The sequence below is a fragment of the Pan paniscus genome, chromosome 10 (assembly GCF_029289425.2).
Source record: "Pan paniscus chromosome 10, NHGRI_mPanPan1-v2.0_pri, whole genome shotgun sequence".
Classification (NCBI taxonomy): Eukaryota; Metazoa; Chordata; class Mammalia; order Primates; family Hominidae; genus Pan; species Pan paniscus.
The window spans coordinates 36,400,518-36,414,840 of record NC_073259.2 but is presented as its reverse complement, the minus strand read 5'-3'; the positions used below and the strand labels follow the sequence as shown (position 1 = coordinate 36,414,840).

At 39.2% G+C, this 14,323-nt stretch overlaps 1 long non-coding RNA gene across 1 annotated transcript; it reads right to left on the bottom strand.

The window, feature by feature from the left end:
* Positions 1–5,725: 5,725 nt before the first annotated feature.
* On the bottom strand, positions 5,726–10,373 carry LOC100971055 (uncharacterized). Its single transcript, XR_612928.4, has 3 exons — positions 10,035–10,373; positions 9,666–9,749; positions 5,726–5,939 (listed from the first exon to the last, which is right to left on the bottom strand). It is a non-coding gene; the product is annotated as an uncharacterized LOC100971055 (long non-coding RNA).
* Between the last annotated feature and the right edge of the window lie 3,950 nt (positions 10,374–14,323).

Here is a 14,323-nt window from a genome sequence, read left to right as displayed (position 1 = left end):
TTCCAAGTAACATTATTATTATTATTTTAATTATTATTATTATTTTTTGAGATGGAGTCTTGCTCTGTCACCCAGGCTGGAATGCAGTGGCACAATCTTGGCTCACTGAAATCTCTGCCTCCTGGATTCAAGCAATTCTCTTGCTTCAGCCTCCCAAGTAGCTGGGATTATAGGCATGTGCCACTCTGCCCGGCTAAGTTTTGTATTTTTTGCAGAGATGGGGTTTCAGCATGTTGAACAGGTTGGTCTTGAACTCCTGACGTCAAGTGATCTGCCCAGCTTGGCCTCCCAAAGTGCTGGGATTATAGGTGTGAGCCACTGCACCTGGCCTCCAAGTGACTTTAAAACATACTAATTGACTATACGTCCCTATTGGAATATACCCTAATCAGAAAAAGAATTGCAAAAAAGTCCCCCCAAAACAACAACAAAATACCCAAACTATGTTCAGTGATCATATTGTGGTGGTGCTGTGAAGACTGTTATTCTGAGACTATTCATGATGGGAAAAGTAAATAGGTAATTATGGTGGGATTTTAGGCACAGGGGAAAAGGAGATACAGATGTGAGGTTGATGAAGATAGTCCTGGTTTTGAATTGGATACAGCAATAAAACTCATGTTGTTTTATATCTTTAAAACAACAACATTTCCTAGCTCCACCCACTGCAAAGGTCTAGAAACAATGAACTGGTCATGAATGACCCAGTAGGAATAAGCATCCATTCTAGATTGTGGCCTCTAAAATACCATTTCCCACTGAGAAGAATTAGGGTTCCTTGGAGACATGCTGATTCCACATCTGAGGCAGGAAATGTTGAAGATGAGTCTAGAACATCTTGCTATTTAGAAGGCAAGGAAGCTATCAAAAACTTTTATAGTCATGTCAAAGAACTCAGAGGTTACTTTGAGAAGATTCCCATTGGCTAAAGATGGGACAATTTCAACATCAATGAGAATGATAATTGAAATGGATTAAACACATCAAATATACAGGCTCAGTATGCCTTATCCAAAATGCTTGGGACTAGAAGTGTTTTGGATTTTGGATTTTTTTTGGATTTTGGAATATTTGCATATACATAATGAGATATTTTAGGGATCAGACCCAAATCTAAACACAAAATTCATTTGTGTTTCAAATACAGCTATATACACAGCCTGAAGGTAATTTTACACAATATTTTAAGTAATTTTGTGCATGAAACAAAGTTTGTGTAGACTGAACTATCAGAAAGCAAAGGTGTCACTATCTCAGTCACCAATGTGGACAATCTGTGGTTGTTTGACATCACCATTATTCCTGACTCTGAATCTATATGCTACTGATAAGCAAATATTTTCTTACAGTTGTTCACACATAAGTGCCTAACAGTAAGAAATATGACCCACCATTATTAATCCAGTGAAAAACTAATGTGTTCAGGGTAACTAAACAGCACGGTAGCATCACCAGAACACCTGTGTCAGCTGGTAAACAACAGTGACAGCCAACATGGCTGCTTTCAGTCTCCACTGTGTCCTGTCACGTGTGGTCAGGTGTTGAATTTTCCACTTGTGGAATCATGTTGGTGCTCAAAACGTTTCAGATTTTGGAATCTGGATTTTTGGATTAGGAATGCTCAACTTCTATTTCAAATTTTTTTTTTTGAGACAGGGTTTTGCTCCACTGAGAGCAGTGGTGCAGCCTTGACCTCCTGGGCTCAAACAATCCCCCCATCTCAGACTCCAGAGTATCTGGGACTACAGGCATGAATCACCATGCCTGGCTAATTTTTATATTTTTTGTGGAAATGGGTTTTCACTATGTTGTTCAGGCTGGCCTTGAACTACGGAGCTCAAGCAATCCGCCCGCCTTGGTTTTTCAAAGTGCTGGGACTATAGGCATGAGCCACCATGCCCAGCCTATATTTAAAGTCTTAAATTCTTTAAAACTGACACAACTCTCACTAGTAATCTTTGATGGATATGAGGGAACCAACTCATTATTTTGATAATTGTTAAATAAAGGGAAAGAATTAAGCATGAATCCTGCCTTTCCCATATAAACTGTATTTTAGGGAAACCAAATATATGTTGGAGGGAAGCTTCTTTTTATAAAAGCATTTCAGCAACTATATGGATGACAGAATTAGAATATCACCATTTTGTAAACCATAATATACGTAAGTAATGATAATCAATAACTGCTAATAGCACATACACCACACACACACACACACACACACACACACGCCAACCCCAAATAAAAAAGACCACCAACACTAAATTTCGACGGAATGTGGAGCACCTAGGACTTTCATACATTGCTGGTGGAAATTAAAAATGATACAACCACTTTGAACTGTTTGACAGTCTCTTTTAAAGTTAAATAATCATTTTCATTTCCAAGTACTTACTGAGAAGAAATTAAAATGCCCACAAAAAGATGTGCATAAGAATGTTCAGGGCTGGGCATAGTGGCTCACACCTATAATACCAGTGCTTTGGGAAGGCAAGGTGTGAGGATCACTTGAAGCTAGAAGTTTGAGACCAGCCTGGACAATATAGAGAGACCCCCTTCTCTACAGAAATACTAAAAAATTCCGGCCTGGGCAACATAGTGAGACCCTGTCTGTATAAAAAAATTAAAAAATTTAGCCAGGTGGGGTGTTTTGCACCTGTAGTCCCAGTTACTCTGGAGGCTGAGGTGGGAGAATCACTTGAGCCCAGGACGTCGAGGCTCAGCGAGCCAGGATGGAGCCACTACACTCTAGTCTGGGCGACAGAGCGAGACCCTGTCTCTAAAAAAAGAAAAACAAAAAGTTCATAGCAGCTTGATTCCCAAACTATTATTCCCAAACAGTTCAAACTGGAAACACCCCAAATGTCTATGAAAAGGAGAATGGATAAACAAATTATGGTATATTCACATAATGGAATATAACTCAGCAATAAAAAGGATGAACTAGTACATTCATATATGCAACAACATGGATACATTTAAAAAACATTTTGTTGAGTTAAAGAAACTAGACATAAAAGACTACATACTGTATTATTTCATTCATAGGAAGTCTAAGAATAGGCAAAACTATCTGCTATGGTTTTTTTTTTTTTTTTGAGTCAGAGTCTCACTCTGTCACCCAGGCTGGAGTGCAGGGGTACAATCTCGGCTCACTGCAACCTCTGCCTCCTGGGTTCAAGCGATACTTGTGCCTCAGCCTCCTGAGTAGCTGGGATTACAGGTGTGTGCCACCACGCCTGGCTAATTTTCGTATTTTTATAGAGGTGGGGATTCCTCATGCTGGCCAGGCTGGTCTTGAACTCCTGACCTCAAGTGATCCACTCTCTTTGGCCTCCCAGAGTGCTGGAATTACAGGCATGAGCCACTGTGTCTGGCCTGCTATGGTTTAAATGCCTATGTCTCTCCAAAATTCATGTTGAAATTTAATCTCCATTGTGGTGTTATTAAGAGGTGGGGCCATTTGTTAAGTGGGTAAGTCATGAGTGCTCTGCCCTTGTGAATGGGATTGGTGCCCTAATAAAAGAGGCTTCAGGGAGCTGCCTGGTCCTTCCGTCTCTTCTGCCATGTGGGAACACAGTGCCTCTTCCACCAGGTGAGGATGCAGCAACAAAGCACTACTCTTAGAAGCAGAGACAAGCCCTTACCAGACACTGAATCTGCTGGTGCTTTGATCTTGGACTTCCCAGCCTCTGGAACTGTAATAAATAAATTTCTATTATTTATAAATTACCCAGTGTAGGGTATTTTGTGATAGTGGCATAAATGAACTAAAACACTATCTATGGTGACGGAAATGAGAAAATAGTTGGCTCTGGGCCTGGACAGGAACTGACTATAAAGACCCATGAGAGAACTTTCTGGAGTGAAGGAAATATTCTGTATCTTGTTTTTGGAGGAAGCTACATGGCTGCACGCAATTGTGAAAACTAATTGAGCAGTTACGATCTGTGTATTTTAATTATAACTCAGTTAAAAAGTGATAGATTTTATGTGCCTCCTGATGGGTGCACACAAAGTCACTTATGAAATACTACCAACAATTTTGAACCTGAATCTGATCAGGCTCCTAGATCTAAACATCAATTTATAGGAAATAGAGGGAATAAAAAACTCTTATTTAATGACACCTTGGGGATGTGATCTGCAAAACTCAGACTGTGGGAATTATATTGTAGTACTTACACCAAGTAAGGGGCCCCTGTTCCGACCCTCCTCTGGCTGGACCCCTCTACTTAATATAGAATTAAACATTAATTTTAACCCCAGAGAAAAACACCATCAATACTTTTTTGTTTGTATCAACATATATTAATCATTAAAAAAGGAACCATATTATGAATATTATTTTACAACTTGTTTTTTAAAAGCAATGCATCTTGGGACATCCTCTTTTGTCAACGTACAAGTCTACCTCATTCTTTTTAACATGGTATTGAATTGTATACCACAGTTTTTCTCAGCCTTTTAGACTTTTTTCTTTTTTCTTTTTTGAGATGGAGTCTTACTTTGTCACCCAGGCTGGAGTGCAGTTGCGTGATTTTGGATCACTGCAACCTCTACCTCCCAGGTTCAAGCGATTCTCCTGCCTCAGCCTCCTGAGTAGCTGGGATTACAGGCGCCTGCCACCATGCCCGGCTAATTTTTGTATTTTTAGTACAGTTGTGGGTTCACCATCTTGGCCAGGCTGGTCTTGAACTCCTGACCTCATGATCCACCCACCTTGGCCTTTTGAAGTGTTGGGATAACAGGCATGAGCCACTGCACCCAGTATAGACATTTTTTTCTTAATTATTACTCTCCCATGAAGTTTCAATACCACATATATACTGTATATTTATGTGCTTTACACATATCTATGCTTTAGAAAAAAAAATTTCCCTCAAGAATCAATTTTCACCTCCTTGTTGCGATGTTGCCACCCTGTGAATTCATGATATAGGTATTCCATATCCTATTTCATATGTATACTACTTTTGATATTCCAATACTGCATTATCTATATTTATACATATATTTTGTTTCTGTAGGATATATTTCTAGAATTGAAAGGCTGTGTTCAGTTATTAATATTTAACATTTAATTGATATTGCTAAAGACTGTGCCAATTATATGCCAATCAATGTATATTGAGAATCTGGCTTCAATTTTTACACTTAAGTCACAAATCCATTTGAAATTTATTCTGGGAATAAGGTAAAGATCTAATTATCTTTCTCCTCTAAATCTAGCTCAATGTACTTATATACTTTACTGGATTAATCTTTTCTTGATGTACCACATATTAAATTTGGTAAGTGCTCTTAGATATATTCAGGCTTTGAATTCTGTTCCATGACTGTTTATTTATTCCATTACCACTCTATGTTTATTATTCTTGTTTTATGCTTTATTGTATAATACAATTTCCTTTTATGAATTCTATTTTCTTGTTTTTTTTTTCATGTTTTTTTTTTCTCTCAATGAATTTTGGAGTAATTCTGTTTAGTCCCAAACAAGCAAACAACAAAAACGAGCTCTTAAAATACTTTTGGGATTAATATTGGAATTTTACCAAATTTGCAGATTAACTTAGTGAGACTGTAGAATACTTTTAGAGTACCTTATAGAGTTACATTTAAAATAAGACAGAGAAAAAAAGAAATGTTGATTTAATGATGTATACTTCTATATTAGAATATTTTGAGCTGTAAATGACAAAAATCCAGGTAAAACCCAAGGTTAAGTATAAAAGAGAGTTTATTGGCTCATTCAACGGATAAGTCCAGTGGTAAAACTAGTTTTCAGGCATGTCTGGATCTCTGGGTTCAAACAATGTCATCAGGACTTGCTCTCTCTGTCTTCCAGCTTAGCTTCTTTAGCTTCAATATCAGACAAACCTCCATGTGGTTGCAAAGGTGGCCTGTCTGCTCTGTGTCTGCATGTTCTTTAGCACCTGCAATATAACATCAGAGGGAGAGAGTTCTTTTTTTTTTTTTTTTTTAATAGTGCCAGCAGGCCAGGTGCGGTGGCTCACGCCTATAATCCCAGCACTTTGGGAGGCTGAGGTGGGTGGTTCACCTGAGGTTGGGAGTTCAAGACCAGCCTGACCAACATGGATTAACCCCGCCTTTACTAAAAAAAAAAAATTAGCTGGGTGTGGTGGTGCATGCCTGTAATCTCAGCTACTTGGGAGGCTGAGAGGCAGGAGAATCATTTGAACCTGGGAGGTGGAGGTTGCGGTGAGCCGAGATTGTGGTGAGCCGAGATTGCGCCATTGCACTCCAGCCTGGGCAACAAGAGTGAAACTCCATCTCAAAAAAAATATATATACAAATAAATAGTGCCAGCAAAAGTACCAATGATGGTTCTCATTGGTCAGGTCTGAATCAAGTGTAGGAATGGGGGCAGTGTGGGCAGTTGGGAATCAGCTTCACTTGAACCAGCTAAGGCTGGTGAGTGGTGGTTTCCTGAAAGGGATGTGGAGCAACCGAAAAGTCAGGAATTATACACCATAATACCTATTTATGTATTTATTAGATGGAGTCTCGCTCTGTTGCCCAGGTGGGAGTGCAGAGGTGCGATCTCGGCTCACTGCAACCTCTGCCTCCTGGGTTCAAGTGATTCTCCTGCCTCAGCCCCTGCCTCAGCCTCCCGAGTAGCTGGGATTACAAGCGCCCATCACCACACTCAGCTAATTTTTATATTTTTAGTAGAGACAGGGTTTCACCATGTTGGCCAGGCTGGTCTTGAACTCCTGACCTTAGGTGATCTGGCGCCTTGGCCTCCCAAAGTGCTGGGATTATAGGTGTGAGCCACCACGCCCTGCTGATAATACCTGTTTATAAAAAGAGGATTTAAAAGCAACATTAGGAAATATTACTAAGTTGAAGTTCTAATACTATTTTTTAGATTATGAAGTTATTTTAGGGCTAAAGGTGAAAAGAAACCAGGCCATTGGGCAGGAAAACATGATGATAGACAGTAAAAAGTTACTTGTAATTGAACAATATTTGTTAGAATTATAATGCTTATTCTTGATGTTACTCTTCCTCCATTTCTTGATCTCATCACTGCTTAGATTCTCCAAAATCTTGCTTCATAAATTTGTCCTGTTTTGCAGCTTAATCTTGTCTTTTATTTTTTCCCCTGCTCCTAAGGAACCCCATTCCCCACCTCCCTAAACAAATCAACAAGCCTCTCAATTCTACTGCTTTTTATACCTCCTCTTCTTATATTCATTGGCCAATTGTTTAAAGTCATCAGTGATTTCCTTAATCATCAAATCCAATGAACTTGGACCCTCCTTGATGGCTTGCTGTCTCTGTAGTATTTGACAATATTGACTGAACTTTCCTTCTTGAAACCCGGAATCTTAGTTCCTATGAAACCCACTCTCCTGATGTTTCTCTTAGCTTTCTGATGACTTTTTCTCTGTTTACTTTGTTGGTTTTTCTTCTTCACCTTCTTTATATGCGGGTGATTCTCAAGGTTCTGGCTTCAAACTGTTTCACTATTCACTCTTTTTTTTTTTTTGGCAGTTTCAAATACTTTCAAAAGAAGGGTATACACTTTTTTTTTTTTTTTTGAGACAAGAGTCTCACTCTGCTGCCCGGGCTGGAGGGCAGTGGCTGCCTCCCCCGCTCAAGTGATTCTCTTGCTTCAGCCTCCCATGTAGCTGGGATTACAGGTGTGTGCCACCACACCCGGCTAATTTTTGTATTTTTGGTAGAGACGGGGTTTTGTCATGTTGGCCAGGCTGGTCTCAAACTCCTGACCTCAAGTGATCCACGTACCTCAGCCTCCCAAAGTGTTGGGATTACAGGTGTGAGCCACCGCACCCAGCCTACATCTTCTATTTAACTGCTTCTGATCAGTTCCTCTCCCAACACCTGTGTGATCTAATCCTAACTGTCCACTATCTAGAAAGACAGAGCTTAACTTCTTAACTTCTTCTAAAAAGATCTTTCCCTTCTGAATCCCATGGTACTTTTTTTTTTTGTTTTAATGGCACTACTTTAAAACTTGCATTAGCTCCTTATGTGTTAAGACTTGTCTTACTTTCTGGCCTATAAAGTCGCTTTTCCTTTTTCTTTTTTTTTTTTTTAAGGAGATGGGGCCCCTGCTCTATAAACTTCTTTAAGAAGATTTTCTTCTTTTTAAACTTTTATTTTAGGTTTGGGGGTACACATGAAGGTTTGTTGTAAAGATTATTTCATCACCCACGTATTAAGCCTAGTACCCAATAGTTATTTTTTCTGCTCCTCTGCATGCTCCCACCCTCCACCCTCAAGTAGACCCCAGTGTTTCTTGTTCCCTTAAGATTTTCTAATTCAACTCTGCATCTCCTATACTGTAAAGCACAGTGTTTTGTATTTTTTCATTTGTTTATTCAACATACATAAGCGCTGACTATGTATTGTGCTAGGAGCTGGGTAAGTGGTTAAAAAAAACCCCGTGCTTTCTGCCCTCAGACAGTTTAGAGTCTCGTGAAAATACATATTGTGATATATAATCAATAAAACTTTATTGAAAGAATGACTCTTACATCTTAAACTCCTTTTTCATCTTCTTTCCCCAAACTCCTGACCTACATTCCTGCACCCTTTCCCCTGATAAATCCCAGATTTCTCAAATCCAGCAGCTGAATTGGATTCATGTGCTATGGATACACATAAATAAGTTTGCCCCATGTTCAAGAAACTCACAATAAAGCACCTTCTCTCCCCAAACCTTCTGCTGATTTTAGTATCAATGTTACTAACTCCTTCTTATTACCAAGGGGAAGTCTTGGTATTCTTTTTGACTTCTTCCTCTTTTTCATATTTAATTCTTTAATTCAAGCAATTATCCCTCTTGTTGAGGTCCTTTCACCTATAGCAGAGGTTGAAAATTAGCGACCCACGAATTGTATCTAGCTAGTAGAGGTGTTTTGTTTTGTATAATATTATCAAAAATATGATTTTCCTGTTTCTCCTGAAAAATCAGGCAACACTGAGTCCTTATTTTTGCAAGAATTGGCTGGAGTTTTAGATGGGACAGCTCAATCAACTCTAACATTCCAATCTCTATCACTCCTTGCTTTTGTCACATTCAGTCCATTTCCTCACTTATGAAACTTTCTTAGTCCCTAATTTAGGCATCTGAGTTTGCCGTCTCTGGCCTATATGATCATAGACTGTCAGTAGTGGAAGAGATAATAAAAGGTCAACTCGTCTAACAGTCTCCTTCTTCCTCTCCCCACTCTTTAAGAGACGGAGAAATGAGGTCTAAAGAGCTTACATTACCCAATCAATTTCATACAGCTAATGTGTAACAGGATTCTATAATATGCCATTAGGCCTCCTCCCTCATACGGATCATGTTAAACTTATATTTTCCCTTTGGTTTAGTTGCTAGGAACCTCAGAGCCCAATTTGTGGCACCCCTCTAGTAAATACACGGACCTTTTGGAATGAAGTTTTGGGGTATTAATATACCCCTGGCTTTATTTTGTTCTCCAATTACCTTTACCTCAGTTTCTCTTCATCATTTTCTCCTATTATAGTGTGTATTTTTTTTCCCCAAGCATACTCAATCTTTTGTGAAAGAGGTGGGACATCCGTACAGGCGTAAACTGTCGGGCCGTATTGTCTGGCTCCCAATTTCTTTCTTTCACTGTCATTCTGCTTTGGCTACTCACATTCTCTATTTTCCTTGACAGCCAAACTTCTTGAAAGAATTGTCTTCACATGCTGTGTCCACTTCATCCTGTCTTTTCAATTCACTGTAAACAGATTTAAAGCCTTCAATGCCTTCTTTGTTGCTATGATATTAATACCAAAATTATATTGTATTCATCCATATATGAAGGACACAAAATGGTTTTCCCTAAATTATCTCAACTATGAAAAAATATGCAGAGAAAAAAATTAATAGGTAATGCATGAAAATGTTACTTCTGGGTAGCTGGATGACTGGTGAGATTTATTTTCTTTTAAAAATTTCCCACAATTTTAAAAACAAGCGCATTAGAACACATCCCGATGTAAATTAGAAATTCTCAACTTACATTTTCTAAAAGGAGGCAGAAAACTAGGGAAGCGACAGTGAGGAGCCACTGGGCCACACTTCATTTCACCTTAAGACTGACTCAGAGAAAAACAAGAGGGTACGACTCAGATCCCCGGGGCCAGCGGCAGGGCCGCGGGGCACGACTGGATAACCGCTTGTGAAGAAAATTTTAAGAGAGCCCTCACGACCCTTTAGCGCATCCTAAAAGACCTCTGAATATCTCTGCCTCTCCCGCTAACGGCTCCAAACCGCAGATAACGGTCAATCGCCTCCGGTTGTCCTGGTAACAGCCAGCAACCACAACCCAGCCTCCGTAACTCCTCCCAGAACACCGTGCGTCTTATCGCTTCACTTCCGGGTTCGGAGGGCCGACTTCTTCCGGAAGTATCTGCCTGCCAGCCACCTGGCGTTTTCTGGCTGTGTGGCTTTGCTAGACAGAATGTGGCGTATTGTTGGGCAGGTCCCTGAGGACCCTTTTGTTGTTTCCCCCCGTTTAACAGGACTGGCAAGCTAAGCAAAGGCTTTACTCTCACGGAATTGGATGAATTGGACGTTAGTTTTTAAAAAGCCGAAGGGTACATATTAGCTTTATTTAACCATTCCACAATGTATATATATTTCAAAACATGTTTTATACTATAAATATAATTTTTATTTGTCAACTAAAAAACAGCATTAAGTGTTAAAAGCTGTGAAGTCAGAATGTAGAGATGAATCTTTGAAATCAGAATGCTTTATTTGGGAAGAAAATAGTAATTTGGGGCATATATGTAGACTGGGGTGGTCTTCGGGATGTCTGAAGAGTGAAGAGGTTAGAGACTTTATAAGAAGGAGAAATGTTACGTATTGGTCTCCAAGAGAGTTTATTGGCACTATTAATGTTTTGGTGGGGTTGGCAAACTGATTGCTGAGTGACAGTGGTGGGTAAAATTAGTCTTAGAATTGTAGCAGACTGTCTTAGTAGCCTTTAGATTAAATTGGTTTTAAGTGTTAGCAGGCAGTTTCAGCAGCCAGGCCTGTAGAGAATTATATTTTTCAAGTGATATTTGTGACCTGAATGTTTTTTCCCTCTGGCCTCTCCACTCTTTAACTGGTATGACAAAAGTGACCCGATTTATATGATCAACTTTCACAGCTGACAGGTGGTAAACTCTTTACAATTATATGTAATTTATTTGTTACTGTGATAGATTTATACAATTTTAAATAATTTAGTTCCCATTAAAAAAGCAATTATTTTTGCTTTAGAAAATGAAGGCCAAAAAAACCCCCAAAACACAAAACCTCCAAATCCTACCCATTTAAGGACAACCAATGTGAATACTTTGTAGGAGTCTTCCAGACCCTTTCTATGAATTGTAGTAAGTACAAATTCAAAATGGAATCATACTGTATATGCTAGTTTGGAACTTAAAAAACTTTTTTTTTTTTTTGAGACAAAGTTTTACTGTGTTGTCCAGGCTGCAGTGTAGTGGCCCGATCTCGGCTTACTGCAACCTCTCCGCCACCTGGGCTCAAGCAATTCTCCTGCCTCAGTCTCCTGAGTAGCTTGGGATTATAGGCGGCGCCACCACACCCAGCTAATTTTTGTATTTTTAGTAGAGATGAGGTTTCACCATGTTGGTCAGGCTGGTCTCGAACTCCTCATCCCAAGTGATCTGCCTTCCTCGGTCTCCCAAAGTGCTGGGATTACAGGCATGAGCCACCCGCGCCCAGCCTGAATTTTTTTTTTTTTTGAGCTGTTGTTTCGCTCTGTCGCCCAGGCTGGAGTGCAGTGGCGCGATCCCAGCTCACTGAGGCAGGAGAATCGCTTGAACCCAGGAGGCAGAGGTTGCAGTGAGCCGGGATGGCGCCACTGCACTCCAGCCTGGGCGACAGAGCAAGACTCTGGCTCAAAAAAAAACAAAAAAACAAAAAAACAAAACAAAACACCCAAAACCTTTTAATGAACATATTTTGTTTAAAAAAGACACTTAACATGGTTGTATATATTCCATTATACCTCTTGTTGGATATTTAAACAATTGATGTCTTCCCCCACCGCCCCTTTTTTTTGAGGAGGAGGTGTGTTGCTGTATCACACAGGCTGGTCTTGAACTGGGCTCAGGCAGTCCTCCTGCCTTAGCCTCCCAAATAGCTATGATTACATGCCACTGGCCTGGCCATTTTTGCTCCCAATTAGTGCTGCAATGGAGAAATGGAAATCCTTATAGCTAAATCTTTGCCCTTGCTCTAATTTCTTTGTGGTAATTCTTTTTCTTTTTAAAACTCATTTGTATTTGCTGTTCATTATCTCTTCCTTAATGTGTTTTTATTCCATACCTATGTCTTTATACTGTATACAGATGAAGTTACACATGGCATCCAAAGCCCACTTGATTTTTTAAAGTTTATTTTTCTGATTATAAAGGTAATACGTGCTTATTGAGGAACATTAGAAAATTTCAGGAGAATGTAACAAAAAAATTCCAATACCTAGACAACCACTGATACTGCGGTATGAATTTTTTTCCATCTGTTTCTTCAACAATGAGTATTGAAACAGTTTTAGCTAATTTAGTAAGGAAATGTTGCAGCTTTTGGTTTGTACTTTTTTACTTATTCCTGTAGCTGAAGGGTATTGCAAATAGTATCCAGAAATAAAGCCACATACCTACAACCAACTGATCTTAGACAATGACAACAAAAATATATAATGGGAAAAGACACTCTATTTAATAAATGGTGCTAGACAAAGTGGATAGACATGCAGAGGAATGAAACTGGACCCCTTTCTTTCACCATATACCAAAATTAACTCAAGATGGATTAGAGTTAAATTTAAGACCTGAAACAATAAAAACCCTAGAAGAAAACCTAGGAAAAACTCTTGTGGAGATTGACCTAGGCAAATAATTTATGAGCAAGTCCTCAAAAGCAAATGCAACAAAAACAAAAACAGACAAATGAGTTTCATTAAGCTAAAAAGCTTCTGCATAGTAAGATAAAGAATCAAATAACCTACAGAATGGAAGAACATATTTACAAACTGTGCAGCCAACAAAGGACTAATATCCAGAATCTACAAGGAACTCAACCAGAAAAAACTAAATAACCCTATTCAAAAGTGGGCAAAAGACAGGAATAGACATTTCTCAAAAGAAGACATACAAGTGGCTAATAAACATGATAAAATTCTCAACATCACTAATCATCAGAGAAATGCAGATTAAAACCACGGTGAGATACCATCTCGCACCAGTCAGAATGACTATTATTAAAAAGTCAAAAAACAACCCGATATTGATGAGAATTCAGAAAAAAGAGATTGCCTATACACGGTGGGAATGTAAATTAGTACAACCTCTGTGGAAACTAGTATGGAGATTTCTCAAAGAACTAAAAATAGAACTACCATTTGACCCAGCAATCTCACTACTGGCTACCCAAAGGAAAACAAATTGTGACTGGGTGTGGTGGCTCATGCTTGTAATCCTAGAGCTTTGGGAGGCTGAGGCAGGAGGATCACTTGATGCCAGGAGTTTGAGACCAGCCTGAGCAATATCGCAAAAAACCTCCATCTCTACAAAAAATTAAAAAGTTAACCAGACATGATGGTGCATGCCAGTAGTTCTAGCTACTCAAGAGACTGAGGTGGTAGGATTGCTTAAGCCCAAGAATTCAAGGCTGTGGTGAGCTATGATTACACCACTGCACTCCAGCCTGGGTGACAGAGCAAGAACCTGTCTCTGAAAAAGAAAAAAAAAAAGAAGAAATTGTTATGACAAAAAGACAAAGACATAGAATCAACCATCAACCTAAGTGTCCACCAACAGATGGTTAAAGAAAATGTGGTTATGCATACACCATGGAATACTATGCAGCCATAAAAATAATGAAATCATGTCTTTTGCAGCAACATGGATGGAGCTGGGGGCCATTATCCTAAGTGAAATAACTCAGAAGCAGAAAATCAAACACCCCATGTTCTCACTTATAAGTGGAAGCTAAAGACTGAGTGCACGTGGACATACAGAGGGGAATAATAGACACTGGGGACTCCAAAAGTGGGGAGAGTGGGAGGGAAAGGGTGAGGGTTGAAAAATTAACTATTGGGTACAATGTTCACTGTTTGGGTGATGGGTACACTAGAAGCCCAGACCTCACCACTACACAATATATCTGTATAATAAACCTACACATAAACCACCTGAATCTATGTATTAAAAAAGAAAGCATGAAAAAAAATCCAAATAGTATTTCAAATGTATATAGGCTATGGTCCATTTCTAGGCATATCTAGCCTGC